Genomic DNA, 19,582 nt, shown 5'->3' on the forward strand with positions numbered 1-19,582 from the left:
GTGATTCCGAACTCGCCAATAGCACTAAAAATAGCCGTACGAACAGTGCAGAGAGGGACTCCGGCCACGAGGGAGATTTTGACGACAGGGAAGAATGTAATTTAAGGGGCAGACATGAGAGACATAGAAACATTCAAGGGCCTCACCAGGAGTAACTGCGGGGATTTGATTTCAAACATTTCCTTACAGTAAGAAAGTTTGAGATATTCCGAAATTCGCAAAAAGGAATACATCCACGTGCATGGCTCAAGCAATTTGAGTTTTTTCTTCCCCCCGACTGGGCAAGTTCACATAAGATAGAATATATGTGTGGCTATTTGGAAGGCGAACCGGCGATTCGCATGAGGTCGGCAGCGCGTCACTGCAACTCCACTCGGGAGTTTCGACAAGCCTTTCTCTCCGCCTATTGGTCGGAAGCGGCACAAGACAGGGTCAAACATGGCATAATTATGCTGCCAAATTTGAACCAGTCTGGTTTCGGCAGCCCTGCACGCCTATTCGACCACATGCTGCAGGCAAATCAATTTTTATACGACCCATACGGGCCTGCGGAACTAATTAGGATATGCATCACCAAATTGCCGATGCACTTGCGGCACGTCATTCTTGCGGGACGATGCAAAGAGGACGTGGAAACGTTTAAGACGCTTCTCCAAGAGTTGGAATACAATACAGCAGAATGCCCGCCTAATCAGGCACAAAGTTATTACGGGGCACAGCAGCGCGATCGCAGTCGTGGCCGTCGTACTAATCAACGGCGTGACTGGTCGTCGCGACGCGAATGGAACAATAATCGGGACCGGCCGTATAGAAACTGGGGTAACAGTCACGAACACAGGTGGAACAACGGAAATGATCGAGGACGTGGACAAGATCGTGAACGCTACAGGTACGGCAACCAGAATCGATACTACGATGAATACGGTGGGAATAGGACTGTAGGCGGAGCACCTCATGATGTTGAAATTCGGCCGGCTAACCCTAGACATAATGCAGCAAATAGAAATGAGCAAAACCGGCAATGACAAACGATCAGCGCAGAAGGCGCCCAATCGGAACAAATGAGCGACATGGCAAAGGAGTGCATACGGTATATAGAGAGGGAAAATATTAGAGAGGATTTGTTGCAAGAAACTACGAGTGCTAAAATTTCCGGCATAAATCCAGTCGTGACAGTTGCAGTAAACGAAATATGTTTTAAGTGTATCATTGACACTGGAAGCCCTTTCTCGATAGTGAGCGAGGCAGCATTTCAAAAATGCGAAGGGACTGGGACCTGGCCCGTTTTTCAAGTGCGAGGAATAGAGGTGAAGGGCGCAATCTACGGTAAGAGCGTAGAAATCCGAAGGCAGACTCGGCTTAATTTTACCTGCCAGGGAAGAGAGTTTGAGTACAATTTCTATGTGCTCCCAATGCTGAATGTGGCAATGATTTTAGGCAATGACTTCATAAATACCCACCATGCAGTAATTGACATGGGTGGAGGAGTAATGACAGTTCAAGTTGGGGATCAGCAAATTAATTTAGTATTTGATGAATGCATATTACGTGCCGAATCAGATATTAGTTGCCTAAAATTTCAATCTCAAACCGAGTCGCAACCCAGACTGGAGCTACTCGTGAACTATGTAAGTGAGTCGTGCTCTACATCTGGTGAGCAGGGAAAAGATGTTGCTTTTGCTGATGCACTGAGAAAGAGCATCGCGGGTGTCAGAACCACGGACAGGGAAAAGGAGAAATTGTATTGCCTACTTAGGAATCATGAACGGGTATTTTCTGAGACTCCCGGGGCGATTAAGGGTTTTACTTACCAATTCAGAGTACGTGACTATCAGAAGTTTTCTGTTAGACCATACCCTATTCCCGTGGTGTATAAAGCCCAGGTGGAGGAGGAAATAAACAAGATGTTAGAACAAGGAATAATTGAGCGGGCAGTAAGCTCGTACAACTCACCCCTGCTTGTCGTGCCAAAACGCGACAATTCGGTTCGTTTGGTGCTAGACTCGAGACAGATAAACACAATTATTACGTCGGAAACGGACAGGCCTGAGAGCCTTGAGGAACTCTTACAACGTTTCCACGGGGTAAAGGTACTATCATCTGTTGACCTCCGTTCGAGTTTTTGGCAAATCGTGCTACACCCATCTTGCAGATTATACACAGCGTTCCTGTGTAACGGAAATTGTTTCCAATTCCGGCGTCTCCCGTTCGGACTAAACGTCTCATCAGCTGCTTTTATAAGGGGATTAAATAGCATTTTACCTGATGATTTGAAACAGCGAGTGACAATTTACGTGAATGACATATTAATTGCGGAAAAGTCGTGGGAGGACCATAATGACGTTCTAAACAGACTACTGGATGTTTTTGAGAAGGCAGTTGTAACAGTCAACTTAGATAAGTCACAGTTCGGACGAGAGAACATAAAATTCTTAGGCCATATTGTCTCAGCAAATGGAGTACAACCTGACCCGGAGAAAATTGCGGCGATAGCGGAGTGTGCAATGCCGACAAATAAAAAACAGTTGCGAGCATTCTTAGGCCTGTGTAATTTTTATAAGCGATTTGTAAATTTTAGTGTACTTGGTACACCCCGTCTATGTGGACTAACAGGGAAGAACGCTTTGTGGGTCTGGGATCAAGAGGCACAGGATGAATTTTATAAATTGAAAAAGGCATTGGTAGAGGCTCCCATCCTCGTGTATCCCGACCTGACACAAGAATTCCGTTTAATGACGGACAGTTCCTTGTCAGGATTAGGTGCGGTACTGTTTCAAACGGAAGGAAATGATGATATTACAACTTGGAAAACAATCTCGTTTGGGAGCAGGGTGCTCTCTCGATGTGAAAAAAATTATTCTGTGACGGAACTCGAAGCACTCGCGATAGTTTGGGCATTCTCAAAATTTAGGTATTTTTTATTTGGGAGGACCACCAAGGCGTACACTGACCATCGTGCACTCCAATTTCTTATGAGCACAAAAATCACGCATGGAAGACTAGGACGCTGGGCACTATACCTACAGGAATATAACTTCACTGTAGAATACATTCCTGGACAGAAAAATGTAATTGCTGACGCTCTATCGCGCATTCCTATAGGTTTGGTTCACACAGAAGAAAGGGAACGGGGTGAAAATAATTTTAGCATCCTATACTTACAGAATGTAGCGTTCGAGAATTTTGTTACCACCTCTTTAGGGAGTATAGCGGACGAACAGTATAAGGACGCAGTATTGAAAGATATAAAGACGAAGTGGGAGGAAAAGGAGAATGTAGGAATACGCCAGTACTACTTAGTGCGCAATAGAATATTATTCAAGAAACGAGCCCCGGGCGACTCCAGATGGGTGTTGGTGATTCCGGAGGAACTCGTAAACAAAATTATATGGTACATACACTTGAGTTATGGTCACTTCGGAGCACAGAAATGTTGTAAAAAACTGAAAGAGACATGCTATTTTAATAACATGCTACGGCGTATTCGTGGTGTACTTAGAGTGTGCGGACCTTGTCAGCGAGCAAAGGCGGCCACAGTGACTTATGCTGCATCATTGCACCCGATAATACCAAGCAAACTTTGTGACCTCGCGGCCGTGGATCTATTTGGGCCACAAATACGATCTAAAGCAGGTTTTGCATATGTTTTCGTAGCGGTGGAGCTAACCTCCAAGTTTGTGTGTCTGACTCCGTTGAAGAGAGCCACAGGAAGGGCAGTGGCAACTGCATTTGCAAAGCAGTTTCTGCATGAAGTTGGGAGCGTGAAAATGGTTATCTCGGATAATGGACCACAATTTAGATCGCAATACTGGCAGCGGATGCTTCGAAGAAGAAGAATTAAACCTATATATATATATATCACTGTTTCACCCCAGCTCGTACCCCAGTGAGCGTACTATGGGCGAATTAGGAAAATTATGTAGGTTATACTGCAGTCGTGATCACCGATCGTGGGACATACACCAAAAAGGATTTCAAAACATAATTAATGAGTTGCCTAATACGTCAACACAGCTTCCGCCAACCACTGTGCTAAAAAACAAGGAGCCCCGAGCAGAATCAAAGAGGTGGTGCCTTGGCCACTAGAGCCGAGACTACGCCGGAACGCAATTGTTGACTTAGCTTTACGCAACATCAAGCGTGCAGCAGAAGCCAGAGTCAAGGCGTATAAGAAACACGTGAGAAAAACAGTGTTTCATGTAGGACAAAAAGTTCTTATCAGATCACACAAGCTGTCTAACAAACGGTCAGGTGTCTGCAAGAAATTTTTTAATCTCTTTAACGGCCCGTATCGGATAAGGAAGATTCCCCATGAAAACGCCATAGAAGTGGAAACTCTTCGATCGAAGAAATCAAAAGGGCTACACCATGTGTCAAACGTAAAACCATACATTGAGTAGAAAGGGCAGTGGGGAGTAGAGAGGACGGTGAAGAGAATGAATTGATTAGTTTAAATTTGTGACATGCATTTTGAATAATATGTTGGTAAAAATTAATGATAAAGATGTTTTTATGTGATTGATTAAAGTGATGTTGTTAATTTGTTTTCTTTCCTTGTGCAATTAGGATTTAGTTTGATTCAAACGTAAAGATAAAAGGTTTCCTTGTGAACGAGTGAAATGCTGTTTTTTTTGTGTGTGTAAATTGAAAAGAGCCGCTCCTGAGAGAAGCAAGATCTGTGTTGAATTAATGCAAAACTCAGGGGAATATCCGATCTGTGGGTATTATGGGTCTGGCAAACCCAGGTCCCCAGCTGATAGTAGCCTTGTTTCCGATTTTCTACTTTCAGTGCTACTATCTATCTATTACTATTCTATCTCTGTCAGTATAAATGAGGATCTCTTACTATAGTATGCGTGCTGTATGAATATTTTAAGACAGGAGAACTCTGAGAAATGAATGAGTAAATCTGGAATCTTGAAAACAGGACGTGATAATACGATTGTTTAACCATTGGCTTCCCAATATGCGATGATATGTTAATATTGATGAAATATGTCTTTTTTGTTCTTTATAGCTGAGTACGGAAAGTGCTGTCTGTGGATTTCGTAAGTAGATTGATTCCCTTCAAGGTGAAAGAAGAATTGTGGTTTGTGTAATTTACGTCGCCCTGAAATATTATTGTGGCAGTCAAATACGAACAGTTTTCCAGCAAATGGAGAATGGAACGGAAATGTGGATCCTTTTTGTAGTCTTCACTGAAGTTGAGCCAGAGCCTAAAAAAAAAAAAAAAAAAAAAAAAAAAATTATTCTGCGTTAATACTTGTCCTAGAAAAGCGACGTTTATGTATTTTTGCTGATGCTGTGAGCATTACAGCTTACCGTTTTCGCTGGTGCGGGATGCACTGCAGCCTATATGATTTGTACTGAGGAAATTTCCCTCTTGAAGGTAGAGGATGATTAAATAATTTTGATTATGGGAACGAAGGAAAGCTTGGTTTAAGGTAATAAGGAAGAAGCAAAAGGTTTGTCATTTAAACTACAGGAGGATTCGGATCTTTTGTGTCTGTTGTGAGTTCAACATGTTAAGATGAAACTGTTTTACAGAATAGAGGTGACCACAATTTTGCCATTCATGAGAAATGAATCCAGAATAACCACCACAGGCGAAATGACTGATTTGGAAGCGACAGGTAACTTAAAGAAGGAACGAAATCGCAGCAAAATGGGTAAGAAAATGTAGTATAACCTGTATAGTGCAGACATTTTTACCGTTCTCAGAGCCATCTGTGTGATTAATTCTTGTGATAACGTAATTTTAGATGAAATTTTATTACTGTTTTATGTGTGAATATATGAGTATGATAAATGTATAATTGCGAGTCCCTTTTCAGGTGTGCGAACTGGTATAAATGTTTTGGTGTGTAAATAACCATTGTTCTTTTTACTGTGTATGTTTAAGGAAAGTTTCTCCATATTTATCATGTGACAAGACGTATGCCGCGAGCGTCAAGAAGAGGACGAATTAGAACAATGTTGTAGTGGTATATACACGGTGTTGAAATAGCATTGAAGTAGCTTATTGGCTTAACTAGTAGTGGATAGAAGTAGAATATTGAGTAATGCATGTTTATGGGTAGTTAGTTTGTAGAATAGACAATAGGTGTGCATGTATGTGTGTGTAAATAACATGTGAACCCTATGCTGTCCTGACCTATACTTGCACAAGGCATAATCCTATTCATTTTAGTGAATTAATAAGTAGCATTGGATTTGTTAAAACGTAAGTGAACCACATTAGTGATGTGGATTTTAATATTATATTGTCAGTTCATTTAATTTTTTATTTTTTTTACATTGTAAAGTCATTTCACTTTTATTTTTTTACGTTGTCAAGTCATTTAAATTTTATTTTATATTGTCGATTCATCTAATTATTTTCATAAAAAAAATTAAGTCTCACTTTGTTCTTAAAAATTGTGAAAGACAATACTAAGTGGTATTATGTATGACATTGTGTAATCACATAAGGATGATGAAAAATTTCTGTGAATGCAGTTGAGAACGTGAAAGCGAACCGGCAAAACTCTTAAGAGACAGCGGGAGCAGCCGGACTAGTTGTAAACTGGCGGGTTTCCCAGCAGGACACGCTGTTAGCCAGGCCACTTCGGGAGCGCGGCCGACAGCAAAAGAAGGTACGCGGCAAACACTTTCCCTTGTACCTGGAGCTAATGGGCGGCCGCCCCGGGCGACCCTTCCTCGAGGCGATGACCTGAGATGGGCGAGCGGTCCACCGCGCGGAAATCCATCTGCTGGCAACGCACCACACGCACGCGACCGTGGCGAGACGGCCGCGGAGAAACAACACAAGGGGCGTGGAGCCTTTTGACAGGTACTGTCCAGAGAAACTTGCAGACGTCAACGACGCCTATCGACATTTCCTGACGGATGCCTACTGTCAAGCGACAGTAAATCATGGTTCGATGTTCTCTGGTCGCTAAGGGTGGCACAAAAGAAGAGCCATTAAGTGTCGTCCTTGCCCAGGAATATCAAACCGGCGAGTCAATTGAGGATAACTCAAGAATGTAACAACACAAAGGGCGTGGAGCCTTTTGACACATACTGTCCAGAGAAACTGGCAGACTTCAACGACGCCTATCAACATCTCCTGACGGGTGCCCACTGTCAAGCGACAGTAAATCATGGTTCGATGTTCTCTGGTCGCTAAGGGTGGCACAAACGAAGAGCCATTAAGTGTCATCCTTGCCCAGGAATATCAACCTGGCGTGTCAATCGAAGATACCGCACGAATTTGACAACACAAACATGGAACCAAATCGAGATGTACGTGACACAGACCACCAAGAGAAACTTCATGAGAGGGCAGAGACGGCGGGATTGCACGCAACAGATGGACAAAAATCCCTACTGACAGCTGCGGCGACGAACCCCCTCCCCCACCCCTTATACTGTGCCTCGGAACAGTGGAACTAGTGAGTGTATCAGTGAACAGTGATTATACGGTTCTTAGTTCAATGCATATACGTGTGTTTCTGTCACAGAAACTTTGACTCGTGTGTTTTGCAGGGATTCGATTTATTGGTGTTTATTAGACTGACTCTTGTATTTTGCAGGTATTCTATTTTTGTTTTTTTTTTTAGACTTTGACTCTTATATTTTGCAGGTGTTCTAATTATTATTTTTTTTAGACTTTGACTCTCGTATTTTGCAGGTGTTCTATTTATTGTTCTTTTTAGACTTTGACTCTTGTATTTTGCAAGGTGTTTTATTTATTGGTGTTTTTTTAGATGTTGACTAGTGTACTGTTTTATTGATCAATGTTTGTTCTTGTGTGATGTATTAGATTTGTGTTATTTTGTTTCGTAAATTCATTCATGTGGCATTGCATAGTTTATCAGTCAGATTGCTATTCATTCTCATTGGACTGTGATCGATTAGCCTTTGCATGGGGCATATTTATTGTGAGGAACCCCTTAAGGGTAACAATCACATAATTATTGAAGTTTCAGTATAATGACACAGTGCTCATTGTTTGCTAGCTAATTGAAATATAGGAGAGTGATTAAATTGTGCCACATAGTTATTTTAATTCTACAAATTACTAGTTTTATACGATACAGAATTTTTTTGCGATAACCACTTTGTAAAACATGTTTTTTCTCTTATCATTTTTTTGCTTTTGCGGATTGTGCATTGCAATGTTCTGCTTTATAATACCGATGTTGTTTGATGTTCTTTTTTTAATTGCTGTGACATCTTTGCTATTTTCATAAAATTTACTTGTTAATAAACAGTCATAAATTTTCCTGTGATCAGTTGGCTCTTGCAATGAGCAAATACTGGTGAACTCCATAAGGGTAACAACCAGAAATTGTTTTCATATTAATGACACAGGAACCATTGTTTTTACTTGCTGACCGAATTAGGTCTACAATATCTTTTAAATAGGTGTCACAGATTTTTTTTTGTTTCCTCCTTGAAATTGGTAGATTCTATTGATGTGTTGAAATTATTGTGTTTTAGCAAGTAGCTGGTGACCTTTTGCCTTTTTTTTACATTTTTGGTTTACGTAGGGTGTGAGAAGCCTGCTTGGGAATGTCCTAGCATGGCCAGAAAATTCCCTGCACAGTCTTTTCCCGTAGCGTTGGGGTTATGAAAGGTCTCTGTTGGATTCCTTTCATGTTTAATTTCTTAAATCTGTTGTCATTTATGGAGTAAATTCCTCTCCTAAATTTACTGTGGCGTTTCTGACTATCTGGGAGGAGACTGAGTAGTGGAACGTGTTACTTTTACACATAAACAAGAACGATCTGTCACGCTACTACACTTTAAAACACAGTTTATATGTAATTCATGTCACACAGTCTCATACGGAACCTACATCCGCTTTCTTTTATATACTGTATATGATAAGATACTGTCATCCCCCTTCCCTTCAGTGTGAGAGTATGAATGAGCAAATGTATTTGTAGTTGCATGCTTGAGGGTAGCAGACAAGCCTGTCTGCTAGAGAACAGTAGGACCAACGTCGGAACAGGTAGCTACGCTTCCTAAAAGCAAAGAGGTTTCTATCCTTAGTATGGTTCTGTCCGTCCGTTGTCATGTTGGTATAGGAAGCTGCCCCTCTGGCCACTTCCGTTTGTCTTTGTGAGCCACCCTCAAGAAGCACGCTCGGCAGTAGGCAGTTGCTGTGGGACCGTGGCGAGCGTCTGAAGTGGTAAGAACTCCGGCTAAGCGCGTGTCTGCTAAGTCCGTAGGACAATGGATTTCTTAAGTTCAGCCTAACTGAAAACTTAATACCTTGATTTCAGATTTAGCTCTAAAATATCTAATGCTATCTTAAATTGCAGCGGAATGTAATTCTCGTGTGAAGTTCAGATTATTTTGCGGTAGTTGCTTTGTCATTACTTTGTGAGTAAAGTGGAACCACGTGTTGATCAGTAACTCTAACTAAGTTCATCAATCTTAAATGTGAATGCTTGTGTGATTATAACGTCTCGTCTTGACAATATTTTACAATATAGCAACTTTTCTTTATGCTTTTCTTTATGTTCAACCCACGTGGAGTGTACTTTGCGAGACCAGTACCACGTGATTATATAACTGTTTGACCCATCAGGTTAATAGTAAGTAAGACGTTAGTAACCAGTTCAAGGTTTTTCTTTTGTCAATTGCTTTTCGATCGAATTTATTTTAATTATCAAAATTACTGTGGAGTTATACGCTTTCTGTAAACCAAGTTGACCACGTGGAGCATGTGGTGTAATCATCAAAGTAGCCTTCAGCTATTCTTTTTGGGAAGATTTCACAAAGAGTTAATATGAATTTAGTATACCAGTGTGTGGTAATTACATGACGGACAGGATTGTGTTACGAACGCAATTTCTTTGGGTGAAAACTGAATCTGTTGGTTGTGGTTAATTTCTTCTTGCTTATGTTTCAACGTTCTTTGGGTGTTGTTTTGTGAATGCAGTTTTGTAGGCAGTCTCTCAATCTTGGCTCCATATTTGATGTGTTCCGTAAGATTAAAATCTCACATTTTTCCAATCCTTAAACAAGGCACCAGCTCAGTTATAACTCACGTATAATATGCTGATATTTCAATGAACAATCTTAAAATAAAATTCCAAATATAAACTGATTTCTTTCTTTTTATTTAAATTCTCCTTTTTATATATAGATATATTACCGGTTGTTGTATGACTGTAAAAGATTATAATCAATGTTAGTCTGATTGGTAATGTGGTAAACCTAGACTAGTTACCTGGTGAACAGTTGTGCAGTAATGCACGGTTAACTTCTCCCCAGACAGCTCACAGCTTTTAACCCACTTTTATTCTACTATTAGCACCCGATTTCAGCATAGCAAATTCTTGTAGCAATACTACAATGTGCGAAGTGATGTTAGATGAAGTATCTCTCAGAGTGCAAAACGGACAAGTGCTGAAAGTGTTGACATAGTGTCTGTCATAGCGTTAAACCGGAAGGAAGTTACAAAAAAATTTTAAGTGTTTCCTTTGTCATGAAATGAAATTGTAATCATATTACAAAGTGTGCAACAAAGTGTAAAGTGTAATTGTTGATGAAGTTGAGTGTAAATGTGATATTAAAATAATAATGTGTACTCATCCAACCAGAAAAGTAAATTGTATAATGAAAATGTATACTTATAGTATGAGAGAAGAAAGATGTAATTATGATATGCGATGTCCCCTATTGTAAAGTGAAATGTATATGTAAGGTGTAAAATGTGAAATATAAATGTGGTCGTTTACAGGAGAAGATTGACTTATATTTCCCTCTGTGGAAAATTGTAGACATTTATGTATGTAGGAGTAATATTAAAACAAATGTGTATGCTTCCCCTTATAAGGAATGAATAAAACATGTAAGAACATTGTATAAAAATTTTTGGTCGCTAAGGACAGCGATTATAAATTTTCCCCTCAAGGGGTGGGGGGGAGTGTCGCATATTTAAAATATGCGACGCCTAACAGGAAGGAGAATAGAAGCGGAACCCGCTGCTAGGAAAGCCCCTGGTCAAAGACGGCCAAGGTCCTGATGTTCAGGAAGCCGGAGATAGACCACACCCTCCCACAAAATTACAGACCCATCAGTCTTCTGAGTTCACTCAGCAAGATTGTTGAGAAGATGATCCTCAAACGCATCACTAGGCATTGCATAACAAATGACATCCTGAGACCGGAGCAATTCAGCTTCAGGAATCTCCACTCCACAACACAACAACTCTTACGGGTCGTTAAACATATAACACATGGCTTCAACACAAACAAAGCAACAGGGGCGGTGTTCCTGAACATAGAAAAAGCTTTCGACCGTCTATGCCATAACGGCCTCATTCGCAAACTCTGCGACGCAGGGATCCCCAACGGGCTGTTGCTTCTCATACACACATACCTCACAAACAGGAGTTTCAACACTGACGTGTAGGGAAAACAATCAATACGACACGGTATACATGCTGGACTACGCCAACGAAATATCCTACAGCCCCTACTGTTTGACCTCTACACAAACGATCTCCCAACCACACACAACACAACGATGGCAATCTACGCGGATGACAACGCCATCCTTGCACAAGTTTGGAAACCATCTAAAATTACGTCAGGATTACAGACCGCACTCAGAGTGGCTGAGCCTTAGTTAGAGAAATGGCGTGTTTAAACGTCGACAAGTGCGAAGCCATTCTCTTCACTCGAAGACCAAAGAAACTCCGCAAACATCGAGACTGCAGACCAATAACACTACATGCACTCCCAATACGTTTCCGTGGGAGAGTCAGATACCTTGGTGTCTGGCTGGACCGGAAATTACTCTGGAGGGACCACATACAACACATGACCAACAGAGCAAGCGCGAGGCTCAAACAGCTCTACCTTATGCTCAACAGACATAGCACACTGAACAGACGGGTGTCGAGGTCCATGTACATGACACTTATTCGACCCCTGATGACGTACGCAGCCCCTGTCTGGGGATACGCTGCGCCCACACGCTTGCGCCGTCTGCAGATTATACAAAACAAAGTACTCAAAATCACAGCCGCGCGGGATTAGCCGTCAGTCGTGGACTGTACGGCTGGTCCCGGCGGAGGTTCGAGTCCTCCTTCGGGCATGGGTGTGTGTGTTTGTCCTTAGGATAATTTAGGTTAAGTAGTGTGTAAGCTTAGCAGTTAAGTCCCATGTAATCCACAAACTCACCACAAGACTATACAGAAACTCCAGACATTCGCAGAACTTGTTCATTCTGAATCTGGGGAAATACGACCACAACCATAGATGGAAACATAATAGACCAATAAACTTGCAAGGACGTAACATCTATGGTCAAGTACACGCAAACACAACGGTACAGGTGAGCCCGTGTTTATCAGCCACCATTACTGGATAGCCAGTTGGAACACACCTGCCGAAAAACCGGCACCACACAGGAAAGCCGTACCATACACTACCTGCAGACAAGTCATACCCCCCTTCCGCCCATCCCCCCCCCCCCCCACACACACACAGTGAGATGATATATGGCCGATCTCACACTAATATATAACGATCTTAACTTTTCCAGGAATGCAGCGGCTGCACAAACCGGGATACATCGCCATCGCCTGTGATGCGTGATACCCACACTAACAAACCCAACCCTGCATGAACTATCGCAACTAGTAAGCCACTGCTACTCTTACTACTCATCCCACTGTCGCAGAGGTTTTTTTCCCTCGGCACGAGCCTTGGCACTTTTTTCCCCTCTGCTCTTCAAATCGCTACCCTCATTCGCGTTTCGTCCACAATCTGCCACCTGATGGAGCGTGTTAATGCGTAATCTTACCCAGACGCACGGATAACATCACAGCCCAGCATCCTGTGATCCACTGATTAGATAACTAACTTGTTGACGGAGGTGACAGTAGAACTTTTGCTTTGGTCACCACGTTGGTGCGGGCGTGGAGGAGTCCCATCTCTATATGCCCGGAGGGGAGTTCAGTTCAGAAAGCGGTCCAGGAGGGACCTCCGTGCAGGTCAGTCCCGAGGCTTGGACTTGTGTAACTTTGCTCTGGCTCTGTTTGCGTCTCTGAATTACCTCCCTCCATGGGTGTAGGACAATCTGGAACAGTGTACATTCGTAGAGGTCACTTATTTAGTTTACTCCAACGAGCAATTAAAGAATGTAGTTATCCAAGTCTTGCCTAATTGTTCGTATACTTCCGACGGAGTGTCATTACTCCTTCAAAATGTCCTGCTAGCCTTCTCCACGTTTTTAACTGGACGGACCATCATTCCCTTTCTGCTTCTAGACCGCTAGCTGGACGCGACAATTTAAAGAAAAGATTGTTTTCCGTAGTAATTATTGTAATTTCAGAAAAAGACTGCAGCACATAAAGAGTTAATGCAATCATTTACAAACGGAGTAAGCAAATATGTTTAACTTCTGCTACAAAGCTAACTAATTAGCTAGAGGCGAAGGTGAAACGTGTACCGAGGTAGGACACTGTCCAACTAAAGGTAATCCGTTGAATTTCCGTCAAAGGTAAGTCACACAAATCTAAAGGCTATAAATTCAACTAACCTGGCAATTAAACTGGTACGAAGGACAGCGTTTTGTTGGCTGAATACTTAGGAGATACAACACGTCTGCTAAAGAGGCTGTCTACACTGCAGTACTGCTGCGCGGTATGGGGTCTTTACCGGATAGTATTCACAGAGGACGAAGAAGTGGTATAAATTCAACATGCCTGGCGATTGCAATTAAATTGATTGTTTTATCGTGACACAGGGGCGACAGAGTGATGGAATTGGCGTATCAATAATTAAAACAAAGGTGCTTTTCATTATCATGAGATGTTTACCCGAAATTTCAATCACCAAATCTCTCCTCCTAATGCGAAAACGTTTTGTTCGTGTCCACCTGTATAGGAAGAGATGACATCATAACAAAATAAGGGGAATCAGAGCTAGGGATGGGAAACAGCGGCCGGTTAAAACCGATAGCGTTATTTTAGTTCTGAGGAACCAACGTTTTGTGGTATTTGTTCGGTCTCTAATCTTACAGTCTTCTTTTACATGTTTCACTAATAACCGGGTAAAAAACCGACATATCAATTTGCTACAGCAGCGGGGCCAAAATTTATGGTTTATAAATAAAACATTTCTGTTTAAAAAACGAGTGATGTATTTTTGCAAAATTTACGTTGTTTTGAAGCATTGTGTTATTACAGCCAGTGGAAAAAGCGATGAGTGCTATTTTAATTAAACCGCCGACAGCTAGAAACGAGGAAGAAACATGTGACACAAGAATTGGTACAGCATTGCTGAGAAATACTGTAGCCGTTACTATATTTCGTCTCCAGCAATATTTTAAGAATGGCGCCGTCTAATCTGAAAGTATTTTAGGAAGTGCGGTAGCTGTGAATTACAGTAATCCATTCGCTTTAAGATATTAAAAACGGGAGGAGGTACAACGAACTTGCAAAGTAATATAGAGAGGAATCATCGACACCGTTTCTTGTAAGAGAAGGTAAATTTGATTGCTACACTTATAATTCTATTGACACGCTATAAACGTGTGATAACAAGTGATAGTTTAAGTTTTCGGTTACTTGAGGGTGAAAAATGGACACCACCCAAAAGTGACGGGAAGACATCAACTTGTGCCCATTCCACCACGCCGTCGCCGCGCCTGACTCCTTCACGCTAAGCCATCTTTGTCAGAGACACTGACACCGATTTCTGGCACAGCCTCAATCCCCTATCGATCCAGAAGCCCCTACTCCTTTGTCTTCATCAGAAAATTTCAGTCCTTATACGAAGTTGAAAATAATAGCAACACAAAACCGAAAGCCGGTTATTTCAGAAACCGGTTATTTTGAGCGCTGTTAACAGGCGGGTTACACCAGAGACAAGAAATATTAGTATATCCGAAAAGTGGTTCGTTCAGCGATACCCACCATCCCTAATCAGAGCTCGCAAGGAATGATTTAAATCAGGATTGTACCAACTTGGCAGTATTGCGGGCCGCAAACCCCTCACTTTGGCAACGTAAGGTTCGCAAGAAGGATAAAGAAAAGAACTACATAATAATTTCTCATCATTTTTTTCACAAGTATCTTGTTTAAATTTTTTTCTAATCTATCTTATGACTGGTCTGAAGCGGCACCGCTGCGAATTCCTGTTCTGTGCCAGCCACTCAATCGCAGAGTACCACATGCAACCTACATCCATAGTTATTTGCTGGATGAATTCCAATCTCTGACTTCCTCTGTAGTTTTTACCCTCTCCAGCTCCCTCTAGTGCCACGGAAGTTATTCCCTTAACATGTTCAAAAATGTTCAAATGTGTGTGAAATCTTATGGGACTTAACTGCTAAGGTCATCAGTCCCTAAGCTTACACACTACTTAACCTAAATTATCCTAAGGACGAACACACACACACCCATGTCCGAGGGAGGACTCGAACCTCCGCCAGAACCAGCCGCTTAACAGATGTCCGATTCTGCACAGAACCTCTTCATTCCTAACTTTATCAGTCCACCTAATTTTGAACAATCTACGGTAGCAGCACATCTCAAATGCCCCGATCCTCTTTTATTCCGATTTTCCCAAAGTCCATGTTTCACTACCATAGAATGATGTGCTCCAAACGTACGTTCTCAGAAATTTCTTCCTCAAATTGAAGCTTATGTCTGAAACTAGTTGACTTCTCTTGGCCAGTGCTTGCCAATGGTAGTCTGCCTTTTATGTCCTCCTCGCTCCGTCCGTCATGAGTTAGTTTGCTGCCTAGGTAGCAGAAATCCTTAACTTCATCAGCTTGGTAATCAACAGTCCTGATGTAAAGTTTCTCGCTGTTCTCATTTCCGCTATTTCTCAGTATTTTCCTCTTTCTTCGATTTACTCTGACCATATTCTGTACTCATTACACTGCTCCTTCCATTCAGCACATCATGTAATTCTTCTTCATTTTCACTCAGGATAGTAATGTCATCAGCGAATCTTGACATCGATATCCTTTAACCTTGAATTTTAATTCCACTCTCGACCTTTCTTGTATTTCTTTTAAGATGTATAGATTTAACTGTAGAAGCGACAGAATACATCCCTGTCTTTCACCCTTTTTAATCCGAGCACTTCGTTCTTTGGTCTTCCACTCGTATTGTTCCTCTTGGGTCTTGTACGTAATGAATATTACCCTTCTTCCCATGTAGCTTATCCTTATATTTCTCAGAATTTCGAACATCTTGCACCATATTATATTGTCCAACGCTTTTCCAAGTCAACAAATCCAATGAATGTGTGTTGATTTTTCTTTAGCCTTGCTTCCATTATCAACCGCAACATCAGAATTGCTTCCCTGGTGTCTTTCTTTCCTAAAGCCAAACTGTTGATCATCTATTACTCTTCTCAGCAACTTGGATGCATGAGCTGTTAAGCTGATTGTGCGATAATTCTCACACTTGTCGGCTCTACAATGTATTCTCAAGAGAACAAATTTCTACAAGAAACCGTCCTCTCCTATCCGGGAAGGAAAAAAAAAAGTTTAAAAAAGAATTTGTAAGAACGAAGGGTGGACTGCCATCAGATGAATAGGGGGCGACATGTAGCCGGCGGACGGCGATTCGTGCATGCCTTCTTTTAAGTGTCTGTTTTAACCGCGCGCTTTTCGTTGCTGATGCTGAGCAGGTGTTGAAGGAGACCAAACAGCAAAAGTCATCAGTCTCCCATTCACCTCTCAGGACAGAAGCAGTAAACACAGTCTGCTGTCTACAGAGTAAGTTCTGTGTGAATGTGTGAGAAAGAGTTCGGAATGTTTGAATATGGAATATGGAAAACCGTCAAAAAGCCACATCGAGGCTTTCCGTCAAACCTCATCGTTAATCCGGCAGGTAGATTCGATCGAGGGCCATCATCTTTCCCCCTCCTGAAAGCGGTCGCATAAACACGCGCTGCTGCACTGGCTGAAGGAAGGTGATTCGATGAACATCCTGCCAAACACTTACGTGTGAATTGCAGAGTAGTCATGTAGGTGTAGATGTTCAGCAGTAGTGGTCTCGGGTAGGCTATGGGATACCGGTGTAGAAGCAGGATATTGCGAAATTCGTATTGTAAATAATTCATCATGTACACTTCCTTGACAAATATATCAAAAGAAATTGGCAGAGCTTCTGTTTTAAGAAACCAATCTGACTGTAGCATCACCCGTTAGAAAGAAACCATTACAGTGTCAAGACAATAAGTGTGGGCAGACCCTGGAATGCGGCGGTATGAGCGCAGTGTGTGACGTCACAGCGTTAACGTATTCTGCGTGCGCGGGCGCTGCGACACCGGAACTTAAAACGTGCAACTATCTCCAACCTTGAACTGCGTGTCGCTTCCTTCAGTGATTATCGAACAATAGACAGGGACAAAGTTACTTTGCATGATGAATTAGTTACGGTGTAGTGCGAGGCGACAGCATATTAAGTGCTGAAGGCCAGGTTTTGTTGTTTGGACGTTTACCATGTTTTTGTGTTTGGCTCATTATGACTCCGCTAATAATTTTATCTTTCTATTAATAATTTAAACGAAACGTTTGGTGATTGTATTTGTTTCTATTCATGACTACTTACCATAAAGCCTTGAATTATTGAAAAAAACTTTATTCTGTTTTTTTATAACTGAAACTGTTACATTTATGTTCATTGAGTCCTAATGACCCAATTGCTTTTAATACTTATTTCTACGCTTATTTTGTTGAATTTCGCGTTCCAGTAGATCCAAATCCATGTGCATATCAATGTGCACAACAACGGAGATCACTGCATGTTTTGCAATAGACACTATGTAACGACGAAAATGCATATCCTCCTATTTGCATCTATTGTACTATAAATTTTTTCCTTATTTTGTTACCTGAAGATATAACATTTCTGTGTCTTTATATATTGCAATGGTAGTGTTCACTCTGCCGCGTGGAGCGCAGGCAGAGCAGAGTCTGGTTGGATTAGGGCGGTGGAGCGGGTGTGTTGTATGACGCTCCCGCGAGTTGCCGCGCTTTCGGGGTTTGGCACCATGTAATTGCACTCGACTTGCTATGATAGTTTCTGACACGGTGTCGAAGACGGGAAGCATTAGCTGGCGCACATCGAGAGCCCGTTTCGCCTGGTGACCGTGTCGAGAAGAAGGCGCGCCAACATCCAGCTTCTGCAACAGCGACGGCCGACAATGAGCGACTGTCGCCACCTCCTCGATCGACGACTTCAAACCTTCAATCAACCAACAAGGAAGACTGAAAGTACGTAAAGTTTTAGAACTGTATGGCAGACCTCAGTTTTTCAAACTGTTCTATTTGCCTTACAAAATTATAGCAACTTAGCATGAGCCTTTGTTGCTCATTGTCCCAATTGCATTACCAAGCAGGGTCCCTTCCTTTTCCGAAATGAACCCGTGTGTCATTGATATTCAAACGCCAGCATTAAAGCAATATAATTCCATTTCACTGCTTTAATTTCAAAGTTCAGTTAAAGTATTCACAGCTGGCTACACTATTTAGATTACACAAGCACAAATCAAGAGTGCGAGTTTTGTTACCATATTTTAGCTTACCTGTGAGTGCAGCTCAGCTTGGTACGTACTAAATTTTACTATTGTTAATTGTTCAGAATCATTTAATTCAAGTTCAAAGTTAAATCTGTTATTTCTAAATTGCGTAGATTCAAGTGGCTTTTGAAATGATTGTTGATGATTTATTGAATTTCGCAGTGCTTCAGAAACAAGGTTCACTATTAATTTCAGTCACTAAATTAACTTTCAATTTTCCGGTTTTATTAATTCTTTTGCTAAATTAAGTCAGAGTGTCACGAAATTTATTACTTCTGACAAACATTCAGTTTTCACACAGCACATGTCAACCTTCAGTTGCCACGCTTTTAGTGCTAATTATATGTGCAATAACCTTTCTTTTTCAGTTATTATAGTAGTTGTCCATAGGACTGGCGATCGTAATTTTCTCCAAATCTCAAATATCTAATTAACGCCAGTTAATTGTTAACGTAACGACCACACATTTACTTTCTTTATTAACTTTACCCCTTTTCAAAATTAATTTCCACCAGTTTCTTTTGCATTTTTCCTTTCATTCAGATGTAGCCCTTTCCTCCTTCTTTACCGACACATTAACTTCGGTGACGATTGCTTTTCCCAAATTTCCATTAGGTACACGCTGTTTAATTTTTACTATAATTGAGGTCGATAAGTCAGGGGGGACGTTACAACTATCTTGTTGAAGATTTAAATGGAGAGAAGAAATCAATTACGTCCGAGTAACTGTTGAAGAAAGAGGTTATATTTTTAACACTTGCAGTAAACAGTTACGTATTATTATCATGGCAAAATATCGCCAAACTGAAAGTGAATTAGAAGCAACGGGCAAAGGAAATGGTTATGGAGAAGATATTCCTCCATCAGAACAGGAAGACTCTGCTTCAGACAATGAGGTTAGTAGTGAGAATTTGCAGACTGTGCAAGTAGTTCATTCGAAAGACAAAAGCATCAGCTGGCGTTCCGTATGCTTCCCACATCATAGTGGGGCATCCAGTGGAAACGAAATGAACCCCCAGTTCAACAAGATA

This window comes from Schistocerca serialis, chromosome 2, assembly GCF_023864345.2.
Source record: "Schistocerca serialis cubense isolate TAMUIC-IGC-003099 chromosome 2, iqSchSeri2.2, whole genome shotgun sequence".
Classification (NCBI taxonomy): domain Eukaryota; kingdom Metazoa; phylum Arthropoda; class Insecta; order Orthoptera; family Acrididae; genus Schistocerca; species Schistocerca serialis.